The 27714-nt window shown below is 40.9% G+C and overlaps 1 protein-coding gene and 1 long non-coding RNA gene across 4 annotated transcripts in view; both read left to right on the forward strand.

The window, feature by feature from the left end:
* add3a (adducin 3 (gamma) a) overlaps positions 1 to 27714 on the forward strand; it is a 102388-nt gene that overhangs the window by 24501 nt on the left and 50173 nt on the right. Inside the window, exon 3 of one of the 3 annotated variants that reach the window (XM_075463828.1) lies at positions 4593 to 4718. The exons of 1 other annotated variant lie outside the window; for it this stretch is intronic. The gene's annotated coding sequence lies outside the window, so the exon portion shown is untranslated. Of the gene's footprint in view, positions 1 to 4592; positions 4719 to 6353; positions 6574 to 27714 lie in introns of those variants that run through there. One more of the 3 variants, XM_075463829.1, reaches the window with a different exon arrangement.
* On the forward strand, positions 8450 to 9700 carry LOC142379382 (uncharacterized). The gene is made up of 3 exons (XR_012769678.1): positions 8450 to 8704; positions 9018 to 9234; positions 9358 to 9700. It is a non-coding gene; the product is annotated as an uncharacterized LOC142379382 (long non-coding RNA).

The following is a 27714-nucleotide window of genomic DNA, read 5'->3' on the forward strand; positions in this document are numbered from 1 at the left end:
TGCTCGTGTGTGTGTGTGTGTGTGTGTGTAGTGGTTTTACAGTGGATGTTGTATTTGTATCTGGCACATCACATTGTAATACAGATTGGTTGTATGTATGTGTGCACATTTGGGGCACAACGACGCATGCAAAAAGACTTGCATAGTGTAAAAAAGCTGCATGTCATTTTGCTTGGAAACACACACATTTACATATTCAGCCAAACATTTAACAATACAAGCATATACAGTCAAACACACAAAGTTACAATCTCCAGTTTTTTCTTGTGGCCTTTGGGGCTTTTGTCGTGCAGAGAGGCAACAAATGACAGCTTTGTATTTTGGGAGGCTGGGAAAGGGGAACCACAGCAACACACTCACGGACTTGCACAGACACATACACACTTTGGAAGCATCAAAGCCAGTGCTCAGTTCTGTCCTGCTCAATGGTGTGATTCATTAAAGCCTCCTCATGACTCCAGAGGAGAAAAAGGAGTTGCAGTATAGGGAGGATGAGCAGTCGGGAGTGTTACAGCTCAGTGCTCTGAGGCTGACATGACCTGACAGTGCTCTGGTCTGTATTAGACAGTGGACTGTAATGACCCGACAGCCAGTCTTGCAGAAGAAATACACCATAAAAAACTTAATTTTAGTGGGTTGAGCCTTGAGTAAAGGTCTTTGTGGCAGGATATGTTATCCAGCAGGATAGTTAGTTTAGTCGTAGTAATCCCAAATCTCAAATTATTTAAAATCGAGATTTGGAATAGCCCCTATAATTAAAGAAAAGTTATTGTATTTTCTTACTTCTAAACACTTATTTTACCATTTCAATGTCTCACAGATGACGGGGGGAAATGTGCCATGGAGTGGGTGTTGTAAGAAATTATGTTTGGCAGTGAACTGTGTTTGTCTGGATCTCTCCCTCGATGTCATGCAGACTTGAAGTCCGAGCCTCATGTTCTTGCAGTCCAAACCCCCTTGCTTAATGCCTCATGACTCCCTCTGGACCGCACTGGGAGATGAGGTTGAATGTTGATATTTCTTACTGTCTGTGTTTAGATTACTTAAAGGCTTTTGCTAATGCTGACATATACATAAAGCCACTAAGATGTTAATTTCTTATTTTCACGGTATTTAGAAGTATTTTGATTAATTTATCGTTTTTCAAACAACGTGCTTTTGAAAACAGTGTGAGTGCTACATTTAGAATTAAGACAAATGCTTGGGTGACCTGCTGTGAGGCCTCGGTCTCGGTCACAGTGTATGTTTCGACCATAATAAACACCTTCTGACCCTGTGCCAGACATGAACTCATTAGTGAAACACTATTATTTACTGCTGTCACATGGTATTGCAGTCAACATGGGGAATTAAAAAGCCCCCCCCCCCCCCCCCCCAATCACCAACAGCACATAGGCCAAGCATCCACACCCTGGGGGGACGGGCTGCCTCAAGATATAAGTTCACTCAATTCTGCGAACAAGCAATGAAAAATAAATCCATATGATTAGTAAAGCAAAGTGCTTCAGGCCATTTGTCACTTTTTATTGTCGGTTAGGTTAACCAAAGAGGAAATTTTCATGTTTTCATGACTGTACTGTCAGTCTGACTAAAACTGGACATTTAAAATACAAGTAAACACTCTCGTCTTACTGAAATTGTACTAAATTTGATTATACAAATGCAGGCTAACAAACATTTAGGTAATGCAGTTAGAAATAGAATTACTTGTCCGTGTTTTTTCTTCAGTGGGATAAAAACTGATGGCTCCACAGTGGTTGCAGTCTTTCACCCCAAAGTAACAGTGAACTAGCAGCAACCAGAAGCCTCATGCTGGCTCACCCCATGTTGCCAGCAATCGGAACACACAAATTGGCCCTAAACCACACTGCAAAGGTGACTTCCAGTGCCAGGCCATTCAATCTGTGCCTGAACAAGAAGTCCGTACAGTTTATAGAAAGGGAAAGTGTTAAACAGTGTAGATTTTAAAAAAGAAATATGTAAACATTTCAGTGTTTGCTTAATGTTTTTCAATAATGTCAGACAGGGCTGGTCTTTCTTCGGTCATGATTCTGTTGGTCTTCAGTGTCTTCACCCCTTTCATCTTTTTATGATTTAATTTACCAGAAAGGATGGCATCCTCAAAGTGTTTCCAGTTTTACACTTTGGCCTTGGTAGCATGGTCTTTCAAAGAGTAGTGAACATATCCACATCTTCACGTCTGAAAGACTCGGCCTCTTTTACATGCTCTTTTTATGCTCTTTTCAAGCTAAAACTTAAGAAATCAAACTGAAGCAAATATCCCATTCTTCTCTGTAGATGGCTGGTTTCTGCATTATCTTTACAGTTCGACAGCACGCGGCTCATGATTCTGCATAACGGATGCAGTAAATCACTGCAGCAGTCCTCGGTCTGAAGTAGGTGTTGCTGTTCTTTTCCCCAGTTGTACTTAAGTTGTCATGCTGGATGCCGGCCAGTAGTCCTCTGCAGGCTGCTGCAGGTGAATCCCAGCACCACCTCTGGGTTTTTCAGGGGATTTTAGCTCGAGTCAGCATCTAGCTCGCTTTGCTATCACCACATTTCGTCACATAGTGACTGAACTCTTATTGATTCTGTGCATAGGAACTGTGTGCACATTTGTTTTTACACATGTAGACATGCACAATATGTCTTTTAATATCTTTCACAAGAACCCATACTGAAGAAAAACTATCATTCTTGTTGGTGAAGCAGTTTTTTGTGTATTTCTTGTTGATCATGGCTCTTTACCTTATGTTTTAGATTAGGGAAAGCTGTGGATGAGTCACATGTAACAGTGGAAAGAACCGTTAATAATAAAGTAACTTTCTTTTTTTTGTTTTTGTTTTGGCTGTAGGCGGAAAACATGGTAAATTAGACCTGCTACAATGTCAAAATAGACAAAAGAATTGACAACTCATCCCTGAATTAGGTGTTGACAGGGACATCTATGCCTCTTTACTTCTCATCGATCAAATGCTGGGAAGCAGAAATGCAGCCAACTTTCTATTTCCATCTTATTTGATCATGCATTTTCAAAACTCTGTTTTGCCTTTTAAACAGTACACCTGTTGCTGTTGATCTTGAGTCTTGCTGTCATAATGGGGATGAAACATTCTCCTGTCCTGCAGTGTAACTTGATGGCATTCGTCTTACTTCTTAACAGCTGGAAAAACTGTGAAATGTGGAGCACAGTTTAGTCTTTGACATTTTTGAGTTCATGGGAGGTTTTTTAAATTCCGTTTGAGGATGAGGAAAACTTTAAATACTTTACACTGAACTGTTGTTAGTTAAGTAAACTGACATACAGTTTGTTGATTTGCAGATATAACACACAAAATTACAAGCCAGTGCAGATTTATTGTCATGTTGGTGCTTCTGCTGCTTTACTTAATCCATAAAATGACCTACAAGCACGGTGCTAATCAACAATACATTAAGAAACTGTCGGAGTGAACTTCTCTTTCTGTATTGTAGAAATTTACAACTAGCAATCTTGCTCATAAATAATGTAGACATGCACCTCTTTTTAAATCACGGAGACTGCCGAGCCCCTGCACATTTCACTCAAATATGTGCTAATGTTAGTCCAGGCATCCATCCCCTGCTTTGCTGCAGGAGGCCAGATGGTGATGTTTATTCTGGGACAGGTATGCTCGGCCTAAGAAAGCTGGAGAGTGACCGTGAGACTGGTTGTGTGACTTTTGCATGTAATGTGCTATTCAGTGTGTCTTCAGGGGAAAACAATGAAGTCCATGCAGGATAATGCAGTTTTGAAATTTTATTATTATTATTATTTATTTATTTTTTTTTATAGGAAACGTAAGTTTTTATTTACAAGCTACAAATTTCTTTGACAAGAAATTCATTCCAGTTCAGCTTGAACGCACTACAACTGCTTGCAGATAGTTTCCACTGTGGGAGATTCACCGCCTTCAGGCTTGGTGAGAGATTGATCCTCTCCTCCTAGACGTAGTTTGACAAACATAAAACCACACTCGCCGCACAGACAAGCAGAGCAGGCAGGGAATCCCAGCCACTTAGACACTAACAGCTGGGTACACAGTAGCTTGTCAGGTCCGTGTCTCCCTATAATCCCCTCTTTCTCTGCTTGATTAATCAATTCTGGGTTCAGATGGCTGACTTGCTTCATGTGCTGCGAATGGACACTGGGTCGTATTTTTGTTTCTTATAATTATTGTCTGCCTTGTGTCTGTGCTAGGCAGCCATAAAGTCATGCTTCGACTCCCCAAATGGAGGCGTTTTTCTGGAAGCGGCAATTAAAGATTAATTTAAGATTTACTTTCTGCCCTAACTTACTTTAAATTATACACACCGATAATTTAGCCTCTACATAAAGAAAGCTAGGTCACATGTGCATCTAATATTTCTTCAAGGTCTGTGAAGAACTTTCATGGGCAGTGAACTTTCTTGCAGTTAGTTTGAGCCAAACATAAATGCAACATTTGAGACATGATCAATAGCCAGTTTAAAGCCAGTTGATTTTTCTCATGCCTAATTTCATGTCACCCCTTGGATTGTAAAGCATACATACTAATAATAATAACTAATAATAAGATTCTGACTTTCAACAGTATTGATACGAACGGTGTGGCCTTCGCCTCCTCCTGGTGACAGAAAACCTCACAGCACCACAGCAGGAGGACGGGCATACAGATCTTCGCCTCACTGGCAGCCGAACACATGTTGAGTTCATAACGGTGAGCTGGCTGTTGTCTCCAACATAAAACAGACTGAAAGTTGGTTTAGTTTTTCTGTTTGTCACATTTGCTCCTGTTTTTTTTTTTTTTTTTTTTAACCAATTTTAAAGACAGGATTTTAGAACAAGGCACACCAGTACAACGTTGAAATATGTTTCTTAATCAACATCATGTATCTTGTGTAAGTGTAAAACCAGAGGGTTAACTCTAGCCTACCATAACAAAGCTGGATGACATCATCTACCTGTGTAAACAGCTCTCACTTTGCTCGGTGTATTTTTTTAAAAGAAACGAGAGTTCAAGCCTGTGACATTCCTTTCCGGAAGTAATGAGGAGAATGATGTGGAATCAGCTGGTGATTGCGTTTGTAAAGAAGATCTCCTCCTTCCAACATGAAAACGGTCACACTCTTTATAGGTAAGGGTAGGGCAAAGAAAGGAACGCCATCTTATTATCGGTATTTATTCCATCATAACATCTTTACCGGAAACGTTTTGTGTTTCAGCATTTATAGAAATACCACACCTCTGTGTTTTAAGAAAAAGAGGAACAAGAAAAGGAAAGACTTGTGAAAAAAAAAAAAAAAAAAAGTGAAAGCATTGCACTGTCTATTTAGGAGGGGTTCCTTTTTGAGCAGCGCTGCTGATGGAAGAAGTTGGTCTCTCTGCCTACTGAACTCATCCACACCTAGTCTCTAACTTTTTAAAGTGTCTTTGTAAATATTCTCTTACTTTTGGCTATTTTAACATTTCTAAATATTACTCATTTTATTCCCTTTACTTCTTCTGAGCATGTTTTCTTTGCCCCAAATCTCAGTCATTTACCTAACCCTTAACCCCTTTTTCACCTTAAAAGACCAGGCATGGTTTAGCTCGTATTTAGTCACGTTTTGCTGCTATGAATGCAAAATATTCATATTTTATGTAAAATCCCCAGTCCTCACATACCAGCACGACCTTTCTTTCATCCTTCTTTGTCAAATCCCCTTCCAAACTCTTTTGTGTGGAGGGATTCCTCGCATAAGGAGGTTGTTGAGCTGCTATCGAGAAAAGTCCTCCATGTCTTTTCATGGAGTAATGGTGAAGGAGGGAAACTTAAAGGGGGGGGGGGTAAAGGCTCCTCCAACAGACTTGGCTGGAAACAACTGCAGTATTTTAGTTCCTCGCAACATTTTACAGCATTGACTGTAAGTAAGAGAAGAGACATCCTGATATAAATTTTGGTCCAAAAAAGGGGGGAAAAGAGGTTTTATAAGATGGTTTCAGAAAGCTAATGGAACGGGAGGAAAAGAATACTAAGGGATTTTCCAGGACATAAAAGATGTAAAAGATGAAAGTAAATGAACTTTTACCTTTTTAATGTTTGTCTGAAAACTTGCTTTGTCCCAAAATCCTAGCGAATCATCAGTGGAGGAGTCTTCATTGAAGCACCCTAAGGGCAAATGACCCTGTCACCTCTCCCCTGTGTGTGTGTTTGAATTTCAATCACCCTTCCCCCTTTCCCTCCTCCACCCCATCCACCACTATCAACTCTGAATTCACTGCCATTCCCCTTACTCTGCGATCTGACCAGTCCTCTGCAGCGCCTGCAGCATACACGTCGTGTTTTCCACCAGACATAACAGAGTGGCTGCAGCTTTGGAGAGAAAGAAAGAGTGCTAAAAGAGGGGCAAAAAGGAGATACTGTGGGTGGGGCGTGAAGGAAAGAGGGCAGCAACAGTTTTATACTGCGTTCTGCCTCAATGGGAGAGGCGTGTTAGATCGAGAGTGAGCGGTGCAGGGAGAGGACTCACTGCAGTGCAGGTGGATCTGCTGAAGAGGAAGACTTGTAGGCTCTCTGTTTGGCTGTCCTGCAGGTTTGTAAAGCAGATTTGTTAGAGTTGTAGCTGTTTGTTGCGTGGTTTGTGCCTCTCTATTTGAATGAATGGAAGCTGTGTTTCCCATTGTCAGGCCTGCTGTCGTACCACTGTCCGGTTGCATCTTTACAGTTGTGGTATTTTATGTAGCTATTGCATGAATGAAAAGCCCATGATGCTGTGAATATCCATGCCCACTTTCAGAGTTTAGGCTTGTATTTAATGGTTTATGTTCTAAAACAGTTCTCTCAATATAGAAACTTTAAAAGACTATTTTTGCTGTGGTAGCTTTAGTGCTTCTAGCTTGCTCAGTGAAATAGCAGCAGCCCTTTTTGCTTCTTTCAGATTGGGTTCTTTTACTGTGGAGAAGAATAGAGCTGGGAGCTTTGAATGGGCCCGAGACTGCTTTCAGTGTGCATATGAGAGGTGCCGCCCTCTCAAGTGTCAGCATGCTTATGAGTTAGTGGTTGTGTTGGGGTGGGTTTGTGTGCTGGTAGCTTGCAGAGGAGGCTTGGTTTTATGCATCTGGCCTGAGCTAATAAGAGATGAGATGTTACCTGCGTTCAGTCTTGTACATGTTATAAAATGTGTGCTCATAGTTAAAGATTTGAAAAGTAGCTTGGCTCATGTCCCAATCTTTAGCGCCTGAGGGAAAGGGGAAGTCATACAGTCAAGTGCTTCAATGAAGCTGTCTTTTCATAGGTGTCTGTTTACCTTGGACTGAGTAAGGAGGCTTTAGGAGCCGCTTGTTTCTGTTTATGACCTTTGTCTTCTGGGTGTTCCAATGAAAGGCCCCCTTTCATGGCTGGACTAACTGATGGGAACGTCTGTGGTTTGGTTGCTCTCTGTGCATCTTGTTTGTTTGCCTCTTCTGAATTGTCTGATAATAGTTGCCCCACTTTATTAGATTAACAGTGTATTGCTTGAAGTTTTTTGCGTTCTGTGCCTCGAGGTTATGGAACATTTCTACTTGTTTTTTTCATCTTTGAAAACGAGAACTATCTCAGAAAATTGCACACACCGTTTCATCTCTGATTTCCATGTTTTGCAACAATTGTTTCCCCTCTCAGTGCAGTGAGCTATAAAAACGAAGTGGATTTTGAGCCAAGTTGGATCTCGTCTGTGCCACAGTTGTTTTTGAGGTTGAGTTGCACTAAAGGAATCAGATGTAAGACCTGCCACAGCACATCCTGCGGTGAAGTAAAAGTTGTGCTTGTGTTATTCTTGATTAGCTGCGTTAATGTGTGATGTGAATATAGAAATAACTTTCAAATAATTTGTCAAACAATAAGAAAAAAGAAAACACTCGCACCTGTTAACTTCTGGCTTTTGAATGTAATGAGGAAAGTGTTGAATCACCATTCTGTCTTGCACTGAATGACTCTGCAGGAGCTGGCAGCTCACTCTCAGTCCTGCATTGATACTGATACTGCATTCCAATAAAAAAAAAATAAAAAAACTGCAGTCCGAGATGGCCCTCAGAGCAATGAGCGTGAACACACTGCTACTGGCAATGGGGAAAGAACTCACTTACCTTGTTTTAATGGTTATAAAAAATGTTTAAATCTGCTCCTTGTGGTGTAAAAACGGCACAAGAGTGATCGTTGGGTTTTCTTAATCTCTGACTTTCTGTCAGGTTTGATGAAGTCTGTCGGATTCACATCAGCAACACAGAGGCCTGTAACCATAATGCAGCTTCTTTTTAATGCTGCTGTTTATCACTTCAGATTCCTTCCTAATGATATGTTCAGATGAAATGCAGAGGGTGGTGAAATTACATATAAACTCAGTGGAGAGATGCAAGTAGATTAGTTTTTAGTTTTTGCATTAGCAGCATGAGTAGATACAAATGAGTCTGTAAGAGTTAGGCCCAATCCCAATTCACCCCTTGGCCCTACCCCTTACCCCTTCCCCTCCGTTTTGCGCGTTCACGTGAAGAGGTAGTGTTGTCCCAATACTCTTCCAAAGCCCTTCCCCTTAGCCCTACCCCTCCGTTGTAGCCCTTGAAACGGAGGGGTTCGGCCAGGCAGACTCCGTTTGAAGGGGTATGATATATTTCCCAGAATACAACGCGACTACCGGGAGATCGCGAGTCTTTTAAAAATGGCAGAAGCAAGAGCACCACACAAATGTAAGTTCTTCTATTTTTTTTTGCCATAATTTAACTGTTTTAATCATTTTAGGTTGTGATAACTGGTGTATTGTGTGAGTTTAACATGGTGGTAATGTGTAGTTATTTTCTCTTATAAACGCACATGGGAAAAGTCGCTATTTTACATGAGTAATCGGTCAATGCATGTGAAGGTGCTGTGAAAGAGTTGTTTTTTTAAATTGTAACACGAGTATTTACAAGCAATGTAATTGGTTAACCATAGAGAAGTTCCTTTTGAGCGTCATTTCGCTACCTATTATCACAAGTATTCATATACGTGACTGATTCACAGGGACTCAAGCACAAACAAAGAGCCTGATCAGGTTTAGCGCCGAAAACGAAGATCTGTTTCTAAAGTCATCCCCATCCCCAAAAAGAAGTAGGAAGTCCAATCCCATAATGGATTACCTGATACAGGAGAGCCTGAAGGAGCAGAAGCGCCTCGAGGAGGGAGCAGAAAACGGAGCGCTTTTTAGCTCTGTTTGAGCGCATGATAGACAAACTTTACGGTGAGTTTATGCGCCATGCACCTATTGTACACACAGCCACCACTACCGCATTCTGAAACACCTTTTTTTAATTTTTACAATGGATGAAAGTGCATGCTATAATGTCGTGCCTTGTTCCCCCAGAACATCGCTGAGCCCATGCAGCACCTCCGATGTGCCCTCCGCTGTTCCTGCTCCGGTCATCTCGTTCTCGATGATTGCACTGTTGCCCGTTTATATTCATACTGTTTATATTCATACTGTTTATTGTCCATATCTGCAGCAGACACTTTACAGCAGACACTTTAAGCTGTTATTTGCACGATTTCTGAAAATAAGCTGCCTTACCAGTCTGTAATGTGAGCCTAATAAAATAAATTAAGGACAAAAGGTTTGTGAGCATGATTATCACATCAACATCATATGAACGACTGGAACGGATATTGGTATGAAGAGATTTATTATACAAGGGATAACAAAAAAATTGGGGTACATGTTATGGTCCAATGGGCAATAATTTGTAGGACGACCCGTCTGCTGGAAAGAAAAACATGGAAAGATCAGGCTTTTATCCTCCCAAACCAACACAGTGATAGCACACACAATGCAGTGCATTTATTTAAGTCATCAAATCTGAACCTGGTACAAAGAAAACCGCTTCAGAAACGCATGAGCTGCATGTTTATCCCAAACGGAACGAGGCGAGTAACAAAGGCTAAACGTTAGCTTATGTTTTCAGCTAGGTTAGCCAGGTTAGGATACTACTCCAGTCAATAAATCAGCAAATCCAACGAGACAAGCAAATTGTTTCTATATTACACGATATCACAAATGTACAGTTAGAAGCACTTTCAAACACACACAGACATTATCATATTCACACGCCGGCTCTGGAAGCTCCCAGCTGCTCACTCACACGCGTTATTTGTATTAATTTATAATTCTACATACCGTAACAAGATCCAGCAATGCTCCCAGATGTCGAAGACGCCTTTGCCTGATGGCACTCCGTCGATTCGACGCAGATATTTAAAAAAAATATCCGAATAGCCCAGGAGAGCGCGAACACCACAGCACCGGTCATGTTTGTTTACTTCTGGCTAAAGCTGTCGCTTTTGGTTACGTAACAACTGACGGCGCGGACTAATTACGTTCGTGGGTGTGAAGTGCTGTCCCAATTCGAAGGGGTGACATTCTTAGCCCTTCGCCTACCCCTCCGTTTGAAGGGGCGAGGGGTAGGGGCGAGGGGTAGGCGAAGGGGTAGAAAATAGAATTGGGATTGGGCCTTAATTATCTTTCAACTTGAGCAAACAGTTCGCCTGACTCTTTGTGGTGACAGCCTAGCGGCATTGGGATTCCTCTGACGTCACCAGGAGTGAGAATTAGTCCTAGATTAGATGGTTCTGTCAGACTACCAAGTCTAAAAACCACTGTTTTTAAGATATTAATCTAAGTTACTTTTATCAAACAAATGTGGAAATACTGTTCGCCTTGCGTTACTTGCAGCAGTTCAGTCACCTTAGTGTTTTTTGTAGCAAGTTGTAACAAACATGTATTTTACCTTTTGAGGGCCAGCGATTGCATCCATAGAAACCAGCCACCTTAGCAACATTTATTTCCACCAGCAACAATGAGCGAGATGGCTTCTTTTATTGCCTTTTACCTGCTGTTCAAATCCCCAAAATGTTTGTAACATTTCTCTCCTGGAATTGTAAATGTTCATGGGTAAAAACACTGACTGCTATTTGAACTCTGTAAAAGAATGCAACAAGTCACAAGACTATCTTTTGATCTCACTCAAAATGAAGTTTTCTAGCTTTTTGTACAGAACTTTTTTTTTTTCACCCCGCTTGATGAATATCTATCATTAATTGAAATCAGCTGATCTGTTGGCTTCTCCATCTTTGTGGCAAATCCAAAACAACCAGCAAGTCACATCATTTGAGACACATTAATTGTGTAAAGTCATAAAGTCTGAATGAAGGAAAAAGTGTTCAAGAAATCTGCTTTCAGATTCAGCTCAAAGCGTGCACATTGTCCTCGCTGCCATGGTGATGGCCTCGGCCCTATAACGAATCTCGAATCGTCTCATCAAATATTTGTTTAGTTTCTTTGTAGAGAAGCAATAAAGCAGGACCCTCGCTACAGGCTTTGTTTGGTCTCCTCTGAGGTTTTCTCATTGTTTCAGGAATGACTTTGAGTGCCAGGCCCTTGAAGAAAATGTTGCTGCTTCAGGCCAAATGATTTGCAGTCCTGCTGGCCTTGATTTCCTCTCCTGCGGCATTTTTCTATCTCTGTGAATCTATCTCCACATGCCTGCTAACAGGTCAAGGTTCTGAGTTGTGTCTTTGTGGGAAATTAATACGGAATTCCCAGCGTTTGATCTGACGTAGAACACTCCACCCACATGGTTTGATAACATTTTAAAAGCGGCTGAAAAAAACTATTTTCCCAACACTGAGGCCGAGGAGGTGGACAGAGATTCTGTGATGGTAAAGTATTATTCTGCTGTCTCAATCAACCTTGGTGACCTAAGAACGTCTCCAGTTTCCTCTCCTTATGTTTCCATTTACGAGGCTTGATGTTTGTGTGTGTGTGTGTGTGTGTGTGTGTGTGTGTGTGTGTGTGTGTGCGCGCGCAAGTGAATAATTGTCTCACATAATAAGACAAAAAGGGGGGTGTCTTATTATTAAAAGACTGGGCGTAACTTTTCTGTCCAACTTTAAATGACTGGTTATATACAGTGTGTGTGTGTGTGTGTGTGTGTGTGTGTGTGTGTGTGTGTGTGTGTGTGTGTGTGTGTGTTTAATAGCAAGGCTTGCCTTCCCATGATTATGTCATATAGCATGGTTTCCAGCTGTCCGAGTCAGCCGAACTTAATTTTGGTTTGAAGAAAGTCATCCCTAACCTCAGTCTGTGTGCATGTGTTCTTTCTGTGTGGATATATTGGTTATAAGTGTGTATTTTAAGTCGGCAGTGTATCAGTCAGATAAAGATGTGTGCAGTGTCACCTGTTGGCTCTGATCGAAAGCTCTGAAGCTTTTCTTTTTTTCATCCTTTTTAATGATTGTGATTTGGATCTGATTGAACCCTGCATACCAGGGCTAAGCTAAACCAAATGTATTTGGGCTGGGTCCCACAGAGGGCTTATATATGAGCTGACAAAAAAGGCTGCACACATTTTAGATTAAATGCGGGGACACATGAGGGCTGATTGCCTGAACTACATTACCTGTGATCTTTTTTTTTTTTATTATTGTTGCAGAGAGAAAGAACCTTTTTATTTTTATTATTTTTATTTTTTTAAACATGATGCAAGTGGACAGCCCTTTTAGCATTTTGTAAGCAGTGTGGTCTGTCAAAATTGATATTTACATGGACATGAAACTGATCCTCAATTTCCTTCATGCTTACATTCGGATGTTGTTTGTGTTTACATACTCAGATTGATTCACTGCCTGTCCTCTCTGGCTGGTGTTTCATCACATTACAGACTTGTTACTTCCTCAGATTGATACAGTGTGGTTCGGTGTTTTAATAAACTGCTGCATTTGGTGTCGGATTTAGTGATTCCACTTAGATTTGTTTTCAGGACTGCACTTTCAGCCAGGCTGGCTTAGTTTTTTATCTTTCTGACCAGTTCAGCTTCAGTCAACATCAGTGATTTTTACATAATGTCTCTTTCCCATCTTCTCTATCTATGATTTTGAGTTCTGGAGTTGTAGAGAAAAACATTATTAAAGCACATTAAGTGTTTCAAAGGCAACAAAAGTCAGATATCAGAACAACAACTGCACAGAGGCACCCAAATATAAATTATGTTTCACATTTGTTATTTGGCATTGTTTTGGTATGATTTTTCTTTTTCTCTTTCGGCCTTGTGATGGTTTTGTTGCACAATTGTAGGGAAAACACTCGTATAATCCTCTGGATGATAATAAATGGCTCTTAGCCAGCCTTAAGCGCTGTAGGTTTGTAACCAGTAATGTGTTGAACTTCGTCTCCCAACACTTTTTATAAACTCTGGATCAGAGTCCCAGTTTCTGAAAAAGGTTGCTCCAAGTTGCTCAACATGCTGACATGAGAGAATCTTTAAGAACTTTCTGTAAGTGCAAAATTAACACTGATGTATTTTAAGGTACACTTAATCTGTGCATTCGAGGTGTATTGATTTGTGATACTCAGTGTTTCTGCACGTGTTACATTCCAGTCATACAGACAGGGAACAAATGTCCATGGAGCATCTCAGTGTTTGTTTTTTTTTTGTTTTTTTTTTATCTAGCTGTGCTTAGTGAGAAAAGGGGAACAAACAGTTTGAGAAGTGTTTTATGAGCTTTTTATAGCAATGTTTATTGCCCCATTGACATTCACTATAATTGGTTACAAATGCCAGACCATAATGGCTAATCTCTCAATTCTGGGTTACTGGACATTGAACAAAAGAATCTTCAGAAATTATTCTTTTGAATGAAAATAAAAATGGAAACAGAATTATTATTTGCTCCAGATGTGGTGTTGTGCAGAGACTCAGTGGGATGTGTGAAGCAGGTTAAAAAGCATTGTAACATATAGAGTTCAGCACAGAAGAGAGTTTAGGCCTCTGCTACCTCCAATCAACCATCACAAATTAAATTTTATAATCCTATCCCTGAGAAACACTTCAGTCCTCCCCCCAAAAAAACCCCTGATTTCATCATCGGTGCATGGGAAGTTTCTCTGTCTTGGCAGATTGACTCTGCTCTTTTCTTTTTATGCTTCTTTCTTTCTTTCTGTCCTTTCTCTTAACTAGAGCCTGGAAGTCATTTATGAAATCAGGATGGGATTTATCCTGTTCAGAAGAAGATATACGAGTAGACCACAGAGAGTAGGGACTGCAGTTTGACGTACCACACCTCCCATCGAGCCAATTGCACCAGAGTGGAGTAGAAGATATTCATGCTGGAACCAGCTGTGGTTTGATGTTTGGCTGTAACCAAACCTAGTTTCTAAAGCAGAGTGTGTGTTAACCACAACCACAGCCTTTAAGAGAGTATCCACCAAAACATTAAAGCAGAACAGGTGAAACTGGTGTATGTGGAGGAAACATGTAAGGAATGTGAGGAAAAATGTGTAGATATAGTTGCACGTTTCAGTTTAATTTCCAGTTTTGCTCATATTGTAACATAAATCTAACTAAAGAAAAACATAAGTAGAGAGAGAGGGAGGGAAACATCGGGTTTGATCCGGCTCTGCTGAAGTCTCACAAGTGTCAACTTTATTTTGATACCAAGATGGTTTACACAGTTTGTAACTGCAGAGAAATGCTCATTTAATTTTGTGTCGGAACCCCAGAAAGACTCCTGGGGCTAAACAGGTTAATTTTGTTACTCAAACTGCATCAGTGGTTTGACATCATGTATACTGTCACTGTACTTACCCATCCTGACCTACCCAATATAAGCTCTCTTTGTGGCAGGCTGTGCTTTTGTACATCTTTTCTCGGCTTTAGGAACAAGTTTAAAAGTTAAATTTGCTCGCAGTTTCCAAAAACTGAATAAAAGCAATGCATATTGTTAAAATGAAACAGAAGGACGCAAACACATTAACTGTCAGGGCTGTCAAGAAGGGGCTGAACCGTCAGTTAACGTACCATTTGGCAAATGTTCAGCACACAGTGCTTTTGACTGGTTTGAGGCAAAACCATCCAACATAACAAGTTTGGAGGAGTTCTCACACCCTGCATTTCAAAGCCTACTAATCATCTTGGGCCTGAACTTGGAAAACACATCTCGGATTCCATGTGCATGAGAGAAGACGGGGTCCAGAGAGGGAAAAAGAGGGGAGAAACCAGATCTGCGCGAGTGTTTGAGCCTCCTGGGTTTGTGCAAGAAAGAACAACGTATAAATTTCATGGGTCAAAGGTTACAACTGTGCAGATAAACTGCGGAGAATTGCAGGTTCAGAAGTGGGTGTGGGAAGAACAAGCCATGCAGACGGAAAAAAGGGCAGTTTTGCATAAATGAGGGGAGAAATGAGTGAGTGAGTGAGGACTGCGGGATGGTGGGAGGAGATGTTATGAATATCTGTTGTTTTCCCCTTGTATTGTAATTTCCTCTGCAGCTGGTCCCAGGTCGAGGGGAAAGAAAAACATTACTTAGTAGATCTGAAATCTAAACAGTGGTCCTGCCAGCGGGCTGGGTGCTCCCCACCGCTGACACGCCTGGAATAAAACACATTGTCTGAATTTGAAATGTGCTGCTAATGTTGGCGATGAGCTGGCCAGGCAAGAGAATAATACATAGATGAAACGCAGACTTAACATTTAGAACATTCTCTGCGATGAAACCAACTGATTTAAGAAAATATTAATGCGATGGACAAAGAGTTTGAATTAATTTGATGAAAGAAATTGAGGATCTAAAGTTGTTGTGGCCCATTTATTTCATGCAAGAACTGGATCGTATGTTTCCCACTCCGTTAAACAAGTCTCTGTATTTAGCCTGACAGAAGCAATTCCCCTGATTTATGGCCTCACCTTGGGCTTTGACAGAGACCTCCATCAACCCCTGTCTGCTCTCAGGTCAGGTCTCTGTGGTGTGGCCTGACAGTCTGGGGGCCATGACCTCATTAAAATACACTCTCAACTGGGATTTTATCACCAGCCTCTCCTGGACACCACAACACCACAGAGTGGGGGTCTCCCTCTGTCACTCTCAATCATAGACGAGTCATGGTTGGATGTATATTCATCAGAGACCCTACAGCACTGGATAAAAATCACATAAAATATATGCTTAGATTATATGCGGCTTGTGTGTTGTCATAAACCTGCAGCACTAAAATGGCAGAAGCTAGCTGCCAAGATTTTCTTATCCAACTATTTCACATTTGTAAAATGGTGAACGTATATGTCTTTTTTTTTTGTTTTTCAAGTTAAAACTTTGTCTTGCATTTCTAGTCATAGATGTGTCCAGGTGGCTTCCCTGGCCCTCTTTTAAAGCTACTCATCACTTCAAAGTATATTTCTTGGCTGAGGCTCACAAAGCTCGTCATCATTGCCTCTCAACTCGCTCGTTCAGAGTCCGCTGCTTCCCCTCATGCTGCCTAGAGTTTGGCAGGTAATATAGCCAGTGATATGGAAGTCATTAAAATTCCTCAGGAACATGTGGACGCTTGTTTATTTTTCCGCCCACGCGGGAGGGTGGAGAGCTGCCAGGACGCTGCACTGTCCTTCTCAACAAGAACGTGTGCAAGAGTAGGGGGAGCTGGTGGAAGGGGAAGGAGGTGAAAGACAGATTAGGGGAGAAGAGGAAGGAAGGAGTGAAGCGGAGGACAGTTGGATGCAGGGAAAGAGGGATGGAAGATAAACGGAAGTGGTGTACAGAAGGAAAAAGTGGATAGTAGAATGTATGGAGGCTAAGAGAGGGGAGGGGACAGAGGCGGACACCCTTTACTGGACGCCGAACAAAGAATTGGACAAATGATCATTAAGGTTTAAGTGAGCCATGCAGGATGAGGATTAGAGACGGATGGATTCACACACAGGCTGGAGGCAAAAGAAGAGACAAAAGAGAGTGCAGAAACCAAAGTGACAGCAGAGCAGCTCAAAAAGGCCGTCAGAGAAAAGTCCGGCTTATAAGAACAGAGAACAGTTGGAAATTTTGATGCAGCTTGTTTTGATCTTGTGTTGATGAAGGGAGAGTGGAACCACTGCATAAAGTCTTCTTGGGGTTAAAGTTTGAAATATAACTGTGCCATCAGGAAATAAAGACATGTATTGATAACCAACCTGATCATTCAGTTTATTCAGATAGTTCGCTGACCTGATTTCTTTGGACACATAATATTGCTGAACCTAGACCTGACCAACTGAAGCAACTCCAGATCATAAGCCATAAACAGTAGCCACTTGGCATCATGGGTTCAGCACTTCATGCACTGCGCTTCTTATCCTGATGCGCCCATCTCTCTGAAACGGATTAAATCCAGATTCATTAGACCATGTGACCTTTTTTATTGGTTCAGAGCCCCCAGTCTAATGTTGCTCCCTATTAAATTGAAGCCTTTTTGTTTTTTCTTGGTAGCCTCACTGATACATGGTTTTCAAGGCTAAACAGCTGTTTAGTCCCAATACCTTGAGCTCTCTTTGCTTTGTGTATGTGGAAATGATCTTGCTTCCACTGTCAAACATGAATGCGAGTTCTACTGTTGATTTTTCTCTGATTTGATTTCACCAAATGTTTAATTGATCTCCAGTTATACTCATTTATTTTTTTTACTTCCACCAACATTTCTTCCTCTAAGATGATGGTTCACCACTATCCTGCCAGGTTTTAAAATTGAGTTGGACAGTTCTAAACCCACTTTTAGGAGTTTCACCCATCTTCTTAGTTATTTTGTTTCCTTCTTTGGAAACGGTAAAGTTTTTTCCAGAACTACAGGATGTGTCTTCAGACATGGCTGTATAAGGAATGAGAAACTAGTCACTGCATCAATTTGGGTTGAATAACTTGAAATATATATTAACATAAGCTGAAACAAATTTATTACTGCAGTTCTTTTCCAATGTGAGGCTCTTGCCTATTCTCTCAGTTAGATGGTGGTAACTTTCTATGGGAATGGACATATATAAAAGCAGCTGAGTGGACAGACGCATATTTTCCCCCTCTAAATCCTGGATTGGTCATTTACGCCATAGTTCTCTGTTAAAGCCATAGAGAATAGTGGACTGTTAATAAGAGACCTCGGATAGTGTCTCATTTTCTGATGAGTTACTTCCTCCTTGTGCAATACATGTCCAGACTTTGCCCTTCTACTGGTCATAAATCTCTAAAGTTTTATAATAACTGTGGAAAGATCATCCATGTTTGTCTTTATCCATCAGAGGCGAGACGGGCCTGCTTTTCTCGAGGGCTTTGGTGATTGGTTAAACAGAGGGGAGGACTTGAAAGCCTTCTTGGTGCAGAGCGTGCTACCCCCAAGGGAACCACAACTGTAATATGTGATATAAAAACAGAAATGATAGGCCTGTATGTTCCATCACTCACCTTGTAAATGGACTCAAGTCACTGGCTCTGTCTAACTGCTGCGATGAGCCTGTCTGTGTTTTTGTCTCATTACCAAAGATATTTTTGCTGGAGATTGTAAGGACATCTCAGAGGGAGAGAATGAGGGATGAGCATACTGCTGTCAGTCAGTAGGAGGAACAGAAAGAGTATGAGGAATATGTGGAATTTCACAGTGCATAGCTGTTGTATCACCCCGTGCAGCTGAAAAATATATCAAAGTGATTTTTCTCACAGCCAGAGCCCCACATATTCATGGGCCAGGAGACAGTGATTTCAGCCACGGGTGGCCCTCAGTGAGTCCATCCTTCATCTCCATGTGTCTTTTTTCCCCTCTGTCTCTAACACAGGAACGTAGCTTTCTGCTCTCCTGTGTTTGATCACTTCTAATCTAAACTGATTCAATGCCATGTAGAGCCTGGAGGCAAACCTTGCTTTTACCTGCCTCTTTGACAAATCAGAGACTAATTGAGATGAAACATGAGAGTTGCATATCCTTTTCAGCCCAGACTTCCCTCCCAGAAGACAGTGGCCTTTGACATAAATCAAAGTGTGGCATTACATGTCTGTGATGCCATTTTAAATCATTATGTGGTATGTCTGGTTGACATGACATTAGGACTGGGCTGTTTTGTTTTTTTTTGTTTTTTTGGGGGTTTTTTTGCTGAGAGTTTGCTGAGGTTGAGTTCTTGTTTCACAAGGATCTTCAAGGAATATAAACACATTTTTGAACAATTGTTAGTCTTTGGTTTGTGTGTTTTTAACAAAAACCCAAAACAAATAATTCCAACATGCTGAAGTTATTAAAGTCAGTCACTGAGCTTTTAAATGTGAGTGTAGTCATTCACTTAATTGATTTCCTGTGCTTTTAAAGTTCATTAGGCCAATCGTCTTGTCTAACTGCATCCATGGCCCCAAGACCACAGTGTCATACTATCGTTTTCTCATCATTGTCTGAAATCTACTGTGCAACGGTAGCAAAACAGACCACCAGAAACTCACCGTTTGCACTGCATTCCTCATTTTCATCAGCCATCAAAGACTACAATATTTTGTGGCCACATTGTGGATATATTGACGAGATTTCTCCCCACCTTGAAATGGAGCCATTTGGAATTTATGTATGAGCTTTGATGCTTTTATGATTAATGACGTAGCAAGTTATACGCCGTTGTTAATGTGTATTAGGTAAGTACTCTCAGGGCTCAAACCAAGGAATGTTTCCCAGTGTTTTCAACTCCTTCAATTTATAATGGTGTTTGCATATGGTAACAATTTTTTTTTCTTTTGTCTGAATTTATATAAGTTTGAGTTTCAGTGAGGGCAGCATCCAGTAGCTCTTCAAGAGATTGAGGTTTAAAGTTCCAGGAGAAGTGAGTAGAGACACTTGATGCTGATCCAAAGTGACACACTGTAATTCCTGGTAACCATTAGCCTGCGTGAGTTTTTCTTAAATGAATGTCTGAGTAATCCTTACGCTTGCAGGAAAATGATCAGACTTGTAAGTCTCAAGGTTTTAAAGATGATCTTTCTTTCTTTATGATCCTCCAACAGTTGTATAATCCTTCCTTTGCCTCTGTTGCTCTGGCTCTGCCTTTTTAAAGTTAATTCTGCCTTCAGTGGTCTTATGATAGCTGTCATTGGATCATGTGGTATGCTCCCTGGCTTTCTGTCTTCATTGAGTTGACAGCAACAACTGCGATGTCAGGATGGCAGTGCAGGCATCCTGTGAATTCACTATGGAGAATCGAAAGATCTTTATGTCAAGATGAAGTTTAAAGCATCTGTGACAGAACAGCTAGATGCACGACCAAGCTATAATGAACAGGATCATTTCGTCAACTTTGTCTTCATACTTTGCTTTGTTGTTAAGTATATTGTGCCACACCTCCAGCTGCTACACCATTTAAGTTCATTATTTATTGCCATCTTATCAGCTTTGTAAAAAGAAGGCAGATCCTATGAAGATGGCAGCATCTAACTTCACTAGATCAAAGAAGAACATCTCATATTAAACATGTGTTTAGCTTCCTCCAGAGCAGAAAGCATATTAAAACATTTTTGGGGGGGTTCCCAGATGTCCTTGAAACAGCTAGTTCCTTTTTAGGCAATGTTTAGTAGCTCTTAGGGAAATGGCAGTTTTACAGAAAATTTCCTTTTGCACCCAGCTGTGGCTGCTGTCAGATGGTTCATCCTTGCTTCAAAGTTTTCCTTTCTGATTGCATCACTAAGTTCTTGGTCTCCACGGTGGCTCTGAGTCATGCAGTACACGGTTTGTCAGGAACAATGAGAAACCCAAAAAAAACACAACGTTTCCTTTGGTATCCTTTAAGCGCTTCCTGGTGGGATTACATAGATGGTACTGTGTGCATGAACTGGGCTATATGTGGGACTGTGAAGGGTGTGAGAGGAAACAGCTGGACGTACAGTTGGGGTATTTGTTCATTTGTGCTGAAAATGTTTGATCATTTGAAACTTGAAAGATCTTCAGCACCATTTTTAACCCCAGAGTCTATAAAATGTATAATTTCTTTAAAGTTAAAAATCCTGAAATGGCAACGTTTGAGTAGGCTGCATCCACGTGACACTACCGTTATATATTCCATAGATATATAATGTGTAAGCTGTAATTATGTATAGTATTGTACCCCCAACCCATATTAATAAACATCTAAACCTTCATTCTAACTCTAACTATCTGCTTTTAACTCCTTAGCTGAGCCATTTGCAAGTAAAAACACACTGTGTTGAATGGATCCTGATCCTTATGACTGTAACATTAGAAGCAGATAGCTTGCATCATCCTCCACCACTCGCGAGCAAAACAATGTGCAGCAGCTTGTTGTTGCATGTAGCAAGACTGTAGCAAGACGGCACAGGTGAACGATGTCATCATAGAGCGACATATGGCAAATGGATGACATCACATTGCGAGAACGTGGGTCATTAGAATGAGAGGGGAAAATTTAGTCACGGGGAAGTTTTTGATTCTTTGATGTGAAACAGGGAGATTTGGAGCTGTGGACCAGTGAAACTATAATAAGTTCTGTGTATGAGTTGTTCTTCTCTTTTTTTTTTCTTTTTTTTTTTTTTAAATGGATCTGAAGCGGCATGGGTCAATTTAAAAAAAAAAAAAAAAACTCAGTCACAGAATTCACAGAGTTGGCTGTGGTGACATGACCATAAAGCACAGCTGTGTTAATGAAAACATCATATGAAACTGCTTGGGGCATCATGTGATAGCGGGGAGGTTGAAATTTTCCTCACTTTATTTTGTTTCTGAGAAAAATGGAGTTTTTAGTTTTTATTCATACAATATCATCAAAATGGTTACCTTTTTTTTCTTTTTTTTTTAACACTGCTTATTAGTTGCTAAGGTATTAGCAATAAAGGTGATTCTTCTTAGAGCATCAGAGATTTTGAATCTTTAGTGTCTTGGAGAGATGAATGGAGAGGCAAGAGCAGTGGATGAAAGGGTGAGCCCTGAAGTATTTTTTTCTTCTTCCTAGGTGGTCGAAACATCTCTGGTCTGTATAGACCAGTGCAGCCATCTGTTATGATTGAAGTGCAAAATAAAACCAGATAATTGTTCTTGTTCAGGCTCTTGTGGAGTTATGCTGCTGAAGCATTTACAAATAAAGCCTCTTTCATGTTGGAGAATTCCAATGACTGCTTTGAAATGAGGGATGGTTGCTCAGAGTAATCAGGATGCAGACAATTGCACTTGAATGTATCATGCAGCACAAGGACACACATGCCGGCTCACACACAAACCCTGACCCACAGAAAGTTGTGACTTCTGGCTACGTGCCACTGCCCCTCTGTTGGACCCCGCATCCTGACAGGAAGTTTGTCCGTCTTGCACACACAAACACTCGTTATGCGTGACTGTTAGAGAGAGAAAGAGAGACGCTGAAGCACTCTGCAGGCTACACATGAGAGCAGCCAGAAAATAACAGTGATAAGGAGACGGAGATGAAAAAGGGTGAATTTAATTAATTACACAACCCTCAAATGGGGACAATTACACCAGGAAGCTTTGGAATTCCAAAAGGGACAACATGTGGGTTCAGTGGTGGCTGGTGCCTGAATAAAACGGAGCTGACTGGGATAATAATCCCCTGGAATGAAACTTGAATGTATCTTTTAAATGGTGATTTCAGGAGAATTTGGGGAAAATAAATTGGCAGACTGCAACAACTGTCTGCTGAATGATGCCACCTTAAACTCTATATACATGTGTGTCCTCACCACTGAAACTAAATGCATGTCTCATAATTCAGAGAACGGGTTAATACAAAGATCCTGGTGTTCACATTAATGTTTGCTTGGAGCAAGGACGTTATTGAAATCTGCTGTTTGTCGCTGTGATCTCTCCTATTTTGATGCAAGGCATTCGCTTGCGTAATTCCAAAGTCAAAGTAAAAGGAGAAAGCTTTGAGCAACAGAATTGGTCCAAATTGTTTTCAGCATTATATGAGCACACAAGGATATGCATAACTGCATCTTAATGGGGAAGCATTGCTTCAAAACATTGGGGCAAAACACGAGTTAACCAATCACAAAAACATCTCACTCCAATTTAGAATGTGTTGAGCAATGAAGCACACTGAGTAGTCAAATCATTTTACTTTTGGCCAGTGAGAGTCACGGTTGGGTTGGCTACCCCAAAGCAGGTTCAATAAAGTCGGGACAACTGACAAGAAAAATAAGGAGAGTATAATTTGGATGTCAGGGTTTTTTTTTTTTTTTTTTTTTCATGAATTCTTTTTTAATCACAGAACCATGCAGAACTCACTTTCACTCCTACGGTCAACATAGAATCGCCAATTAATCTAACATTTCTGTTTTGAACTGAGGGGGGACACGGAGCACCTGCAGAAACCCACACAGGTGTGAAGAGTTCCCGCAGGCTGCACACAGAATGGTCCCAGCAGAGACTCAAACTGGGGGCCTTCTTGGTGTTAGTTTAAGTCTAAAATTTGTCCAGATGTTAGCTGACATGGGATTATGTTATATATTTCAGATTTGTTCTACACTATTAAGGATCCTTAAGATATTTCCACATCTACAAGACCTTGGTTTGGCTTCAATGAGAAATGTGACAAATATTTAAAACGAATATTGGACTGCATTTACAACATGTGCAACTTCGTCTTTCATCACTTTCATGTTATTATCAGAGACACATACTGAACTTCTGACAGCTAAACTTAAAACAGCTCAACTCCTTTCGAAGATTAAATTCTCTGATCTTCTGCAACGTTTTTCATGCAGCAGAGCTTCAGAGTACCAATTGTTGACAAGACAAAACGACCCCAGAGGCCTGTGCACCAAGATGACTGACCTTCTGGATGTCATCAGCATCACTTGCTGCCACTTTCTTTTCCTTGATGAATGCTTTGTATGAATTTGTGTAGGAAACCCAGAGGCTTGAGCCTGACAGGCCCGGAAACATGGAGCGACTCACTGACAAACACACACACACACACACACACACACACACACAGAGGCTGGTTTTCCTCTGACAGTGTGTTTGAGCGGTCAGATTTGATAGAAAGGGTCACAGCACAGTGACAGTGCCTCTCTGACGAGAGCACTGCATGGTTGCTTTCCTGTTGTGGTCGAGACTTACAGAGACTTTCCCTCCAATAAAACAAAACTCACTGTAGGCCCAAAGATGACTTCCAATCTGTAGAGACCACCCGTTTTATTCACGGTCCACGGGGATCCATGTTGTAGTTCAGAAAGACCTGCAAAGATCAGTTTTTGGGACTCAAACATTTTGTTTAACATATGAGGTTACAATTTTCTGTAAGACTCTGCTTTCTTGATTAATTTGTCGATTGGTACTTAACAGATTTGTTGATGATTTTGATGATTGAATGTGATTTCCCACCTGCTTATTAGTCCTAATATGCATAGTTTCAACGTTTTTCCACGGAAGGATCTTTTATTTGGACAGTTTGGCTCAGCTCTGGCTCAGTACTTATTGTTTAACAAACTAATTGACTTCCTAGGAACGCTGTTTGCCAATATCAAGTACTTACCATGTTATATTCCCTTCAGTTTATACATCTATGCTCTAAAACTACAACCAAGAGATTTAGGCTACGGCTACACGAAAACGAAACAAGGTTTTTTTTGAAAACGGGTACGAAAATTCTTGCGACCACACGGAAACGCGCTGCTGTCCAGACGAGAACGATGAAACGATGCAGTACACACGCCGCTGTGTCACGCCACGCTGTGAGACAATAGAGAAGTGTTAAAATTGGCTCCCAGCGTCAACGTGTGACTGGCGCAAAAACGTTTTAGCTGTAACAATGGAAACGAAACGAGGCCGTTTTCAAACTTTCCCACTCTGGAACCCGTTTTCAAAAACTATCGTTTTGGGGTAGTGGGAACGCCGGCTCCGTGTGGCCGCGACAGCGAAACGATAAGAAAAAGTATCGTTTACAGTGAAAAACGTTTCCGTGTAGCCGCAGCCTTAATGTGTGTAATAGAAGTACAGTAATGGGCATCCTTTCAAAAGAGGCTCCGATAGCCTGACAGGAATTGTGAGGCCTTCTCCGTGGATGCTGGAAGCCTGCTTTTCATGCTTTCTCATGGCTTATAGAAAATATTAGAGAAATATATATATATATATATATATATATATATATATATATATATATATATAATTAGAAAATATTATTGGGGACTGGCATGTGAGTATTAATAACCCAGTGCCTTAAATGCATTCCACATTGAAATTTCTCTGTCTTAATGTAAAATTACCGCTGGTGAATCGCACGTTTTTGATACATATCCACTGTCTAAAGTTGCCTCCATTCACACAGTAAAGCTGGGAGATCCTTTTCTGTGGACAGCTTTAGCTAAATGTAATCTCTAAACTTTCACCAGCAACAGCTGAGACACACATTTTATGTTTGTAATATGGGAAAATGCCAAAAGTCCAAATGGTCAAAGGTTGTTTTTCAACCAACAAAACATCTAAATGTCAGTCCTCTTTTATTCTGCGGATGTGGGCGTCTTCAACCTTGATTGACCTGGGAAGTTGCTGAGCCTCGAAAACTGGCCTTGACTTGATACAAAGCTGCATGTCTATTGTTGAAATGCTCCCTTGTCCCTTTCTGTATTTCAAAGTTGAATGAAAATGCCTGCTGGGAGGTTGGTTGATGTGTGGTCTCTGTGTTCAGTCTTCAACCTGTGTGGTGGGATAACATGAAAGACTTGTGGGATAGTGGTGGGATGAGGAAGTCTCCCAATTCTTTGACCTTCTTGTGAGATCAAACTTTCCAAATGAGTAAATAAAATATTACAGTTTCTGATCTTTAGCTTTGAATTTTTTTCTCCAAAAAACAGAAAGATTGGTTCAACACAATCTAGGCTCCTCTGGGGAAAGTGATGGATACATGTTTTATATACTATGAATACACAATACAGTCTCTACAATGCCTGTTACCTTTTTTAAACGTGTCTCTTAAAAAAGAAAAAAAGAAAACATTTTGGGACACATAAAGTGAAGCACGTCCATGTGGTGTCCCTCACTGATGCCTTCATCTTTGAATCTTATTATGAATCAGCTTTTGGCCTCCCTGCCTTGGTTTCTGCTTCTTTTCTGATGGGGTGGGGTCACCACTCGTATGGACTGTTTGTTTGGAGTTGTTATAGAAACTTGTGAAAGTGCAGCTGTTTGCGTCCTCAGCTATGTGTGTGTGAGATTACGCTGGTACGATGGGTCTGCAGTTCTGCTTCATGCATAATGATCTCATCCAGACGCGGACTCTGACATATCACCTGCGTCTGCTTCCTCGGATCGTGTAATGGATAGTCCCAGCACTCACACACTCGCACACACCAGCTGCCTGGCCGACACCCTGTCAGTGTTTTCATTCGTTGCTTGACCACAGACGAGTCATTGGTCTCCCAGCAACATCAGAACAACTTCCTTGGACAACAGAAACAGAAACAGCGCATGATTGTTTGATAATTTCATTGCATCTGCCAGAATAATTCATGATCACTTGCATAGAATCCTGTTTTCATAAGTCAATATAGAAAAGTGGAAAGAAAGTTCATGAACTCACAATGAACCCGTCTGCTAATATATTGTGCAGCATATCAAGTTTATTACACAACCTTTCCTACTCCTACCTTGTCTCCTGGGGTCAAATGCTTGACATTCTGCAGCTGCTAATCCCAGATGATGTAAAAATGTGGAGCGCATCCCAACTGTTGATATACATTTATTGAGGCTAAAAGTCAAGGCATAAGAGTGCCGTCCTCTCTGAGGGGGAAGTCCTCTTTCAACAATTCTCGAAGATCTATTTTCCCCCGAGGCATAAATGGACACACATACTTCTTAAAGGCCTACGTACTGATCTGCCATGTGACTGTGGCCCTCTGTGAAAAGCCTCTTTTGACCATATAAAAGAGCATTCAGCAGTTCTTCCTTAGTGCATTCATGAAACAAAGAATTATCGCTGCTGATCTAAATCCGTTTCTTTGGTTGTCAATATTTGATTTGACCACTTTTGCATAACTTTGCTTTGTAAAGCAGAGAAATATAAATCCGCCGCAGCCGCTGGATACACATAATCACTTATCACATTTGCGAGCAGGTTTACAAGTTGATCCATCCATCCTTTACAAATCCGATTTAAGTAGTCAACGTTTAATTTTGCAAATGGGGAAAAAAATAAACTTGATTTGAGTGCTTCTTTATACACTTTCTGAAAAGCTGTCAGGGATTACACCCAACATGTGTCAACTCAACCCACGCAGCAACAAAATCCCCCAAAGCTTCCAAATCACTGGGTGGATAATTTACCTATCTGTCCCCCCATGTCACTGCAGGAAAAGTGTCTGCTTACCTGCTGCAGACACTCGTTCAGATTGGTGTGGGGTGGGGGGGACTATTTCCCTTGGAAATTAACTGCAAAGCTTTACAGGATGATAACCTTGCTCCCTGTTTGCTTCAGATGTTTGTTTTCAGTTGTCCGTTATAGGACATCAAAGTTAAATTGCTTATTTTTTTCCTAAAGAGTATCCAATTTATTGATTCATCCATTACATTCCAGTATGGGATATCTGCAGTTTCTGTCATACTGACACAATCCCTCTCAGTGCTTCACTTTTCAGCTGGTGCCCCTGAGACTGCCAGTTTAAGAAATAGCTCAATTATCTCTTGGAGATTTAGGGCAGGGTTGTATTCTTGTCTTCTGCTAGTGAGCTATTTCAGAAAAGGTGTCTCCAGAGGTTTTTCTAAATTCAAAAAAGGTCACACAGATCAGTTTTACTCCTAACAAAAACAAATGTGGTTCTGGTTGACAGAAACTCGGCTTGATATTTTGAAGGTGAATGACTTTAGTGACAAACGGAGAGATTACGTTAACTGGCAGCTTTACTGAGGCACACTTGTTTAGAACTGTTTGTCAGATAGTCAAACAAA

Source organism: Odontesthes bonariensis, chromosome 4 (genome assembly GCF_027942865.1).
Source record: "Odontesthes bonariensis isolate fOdoBon6 chromosome 4, fOdoBon6.hap1, whole genome shotgun sequence".
In the NCBI taxonomy this organism is placed as follows: Eukaryota; Metazoa; Chordata; class Actinopteri; order Atheriniformes; family Atherinopsidae; genus Odontesthes; species Odontesthes bonariensis.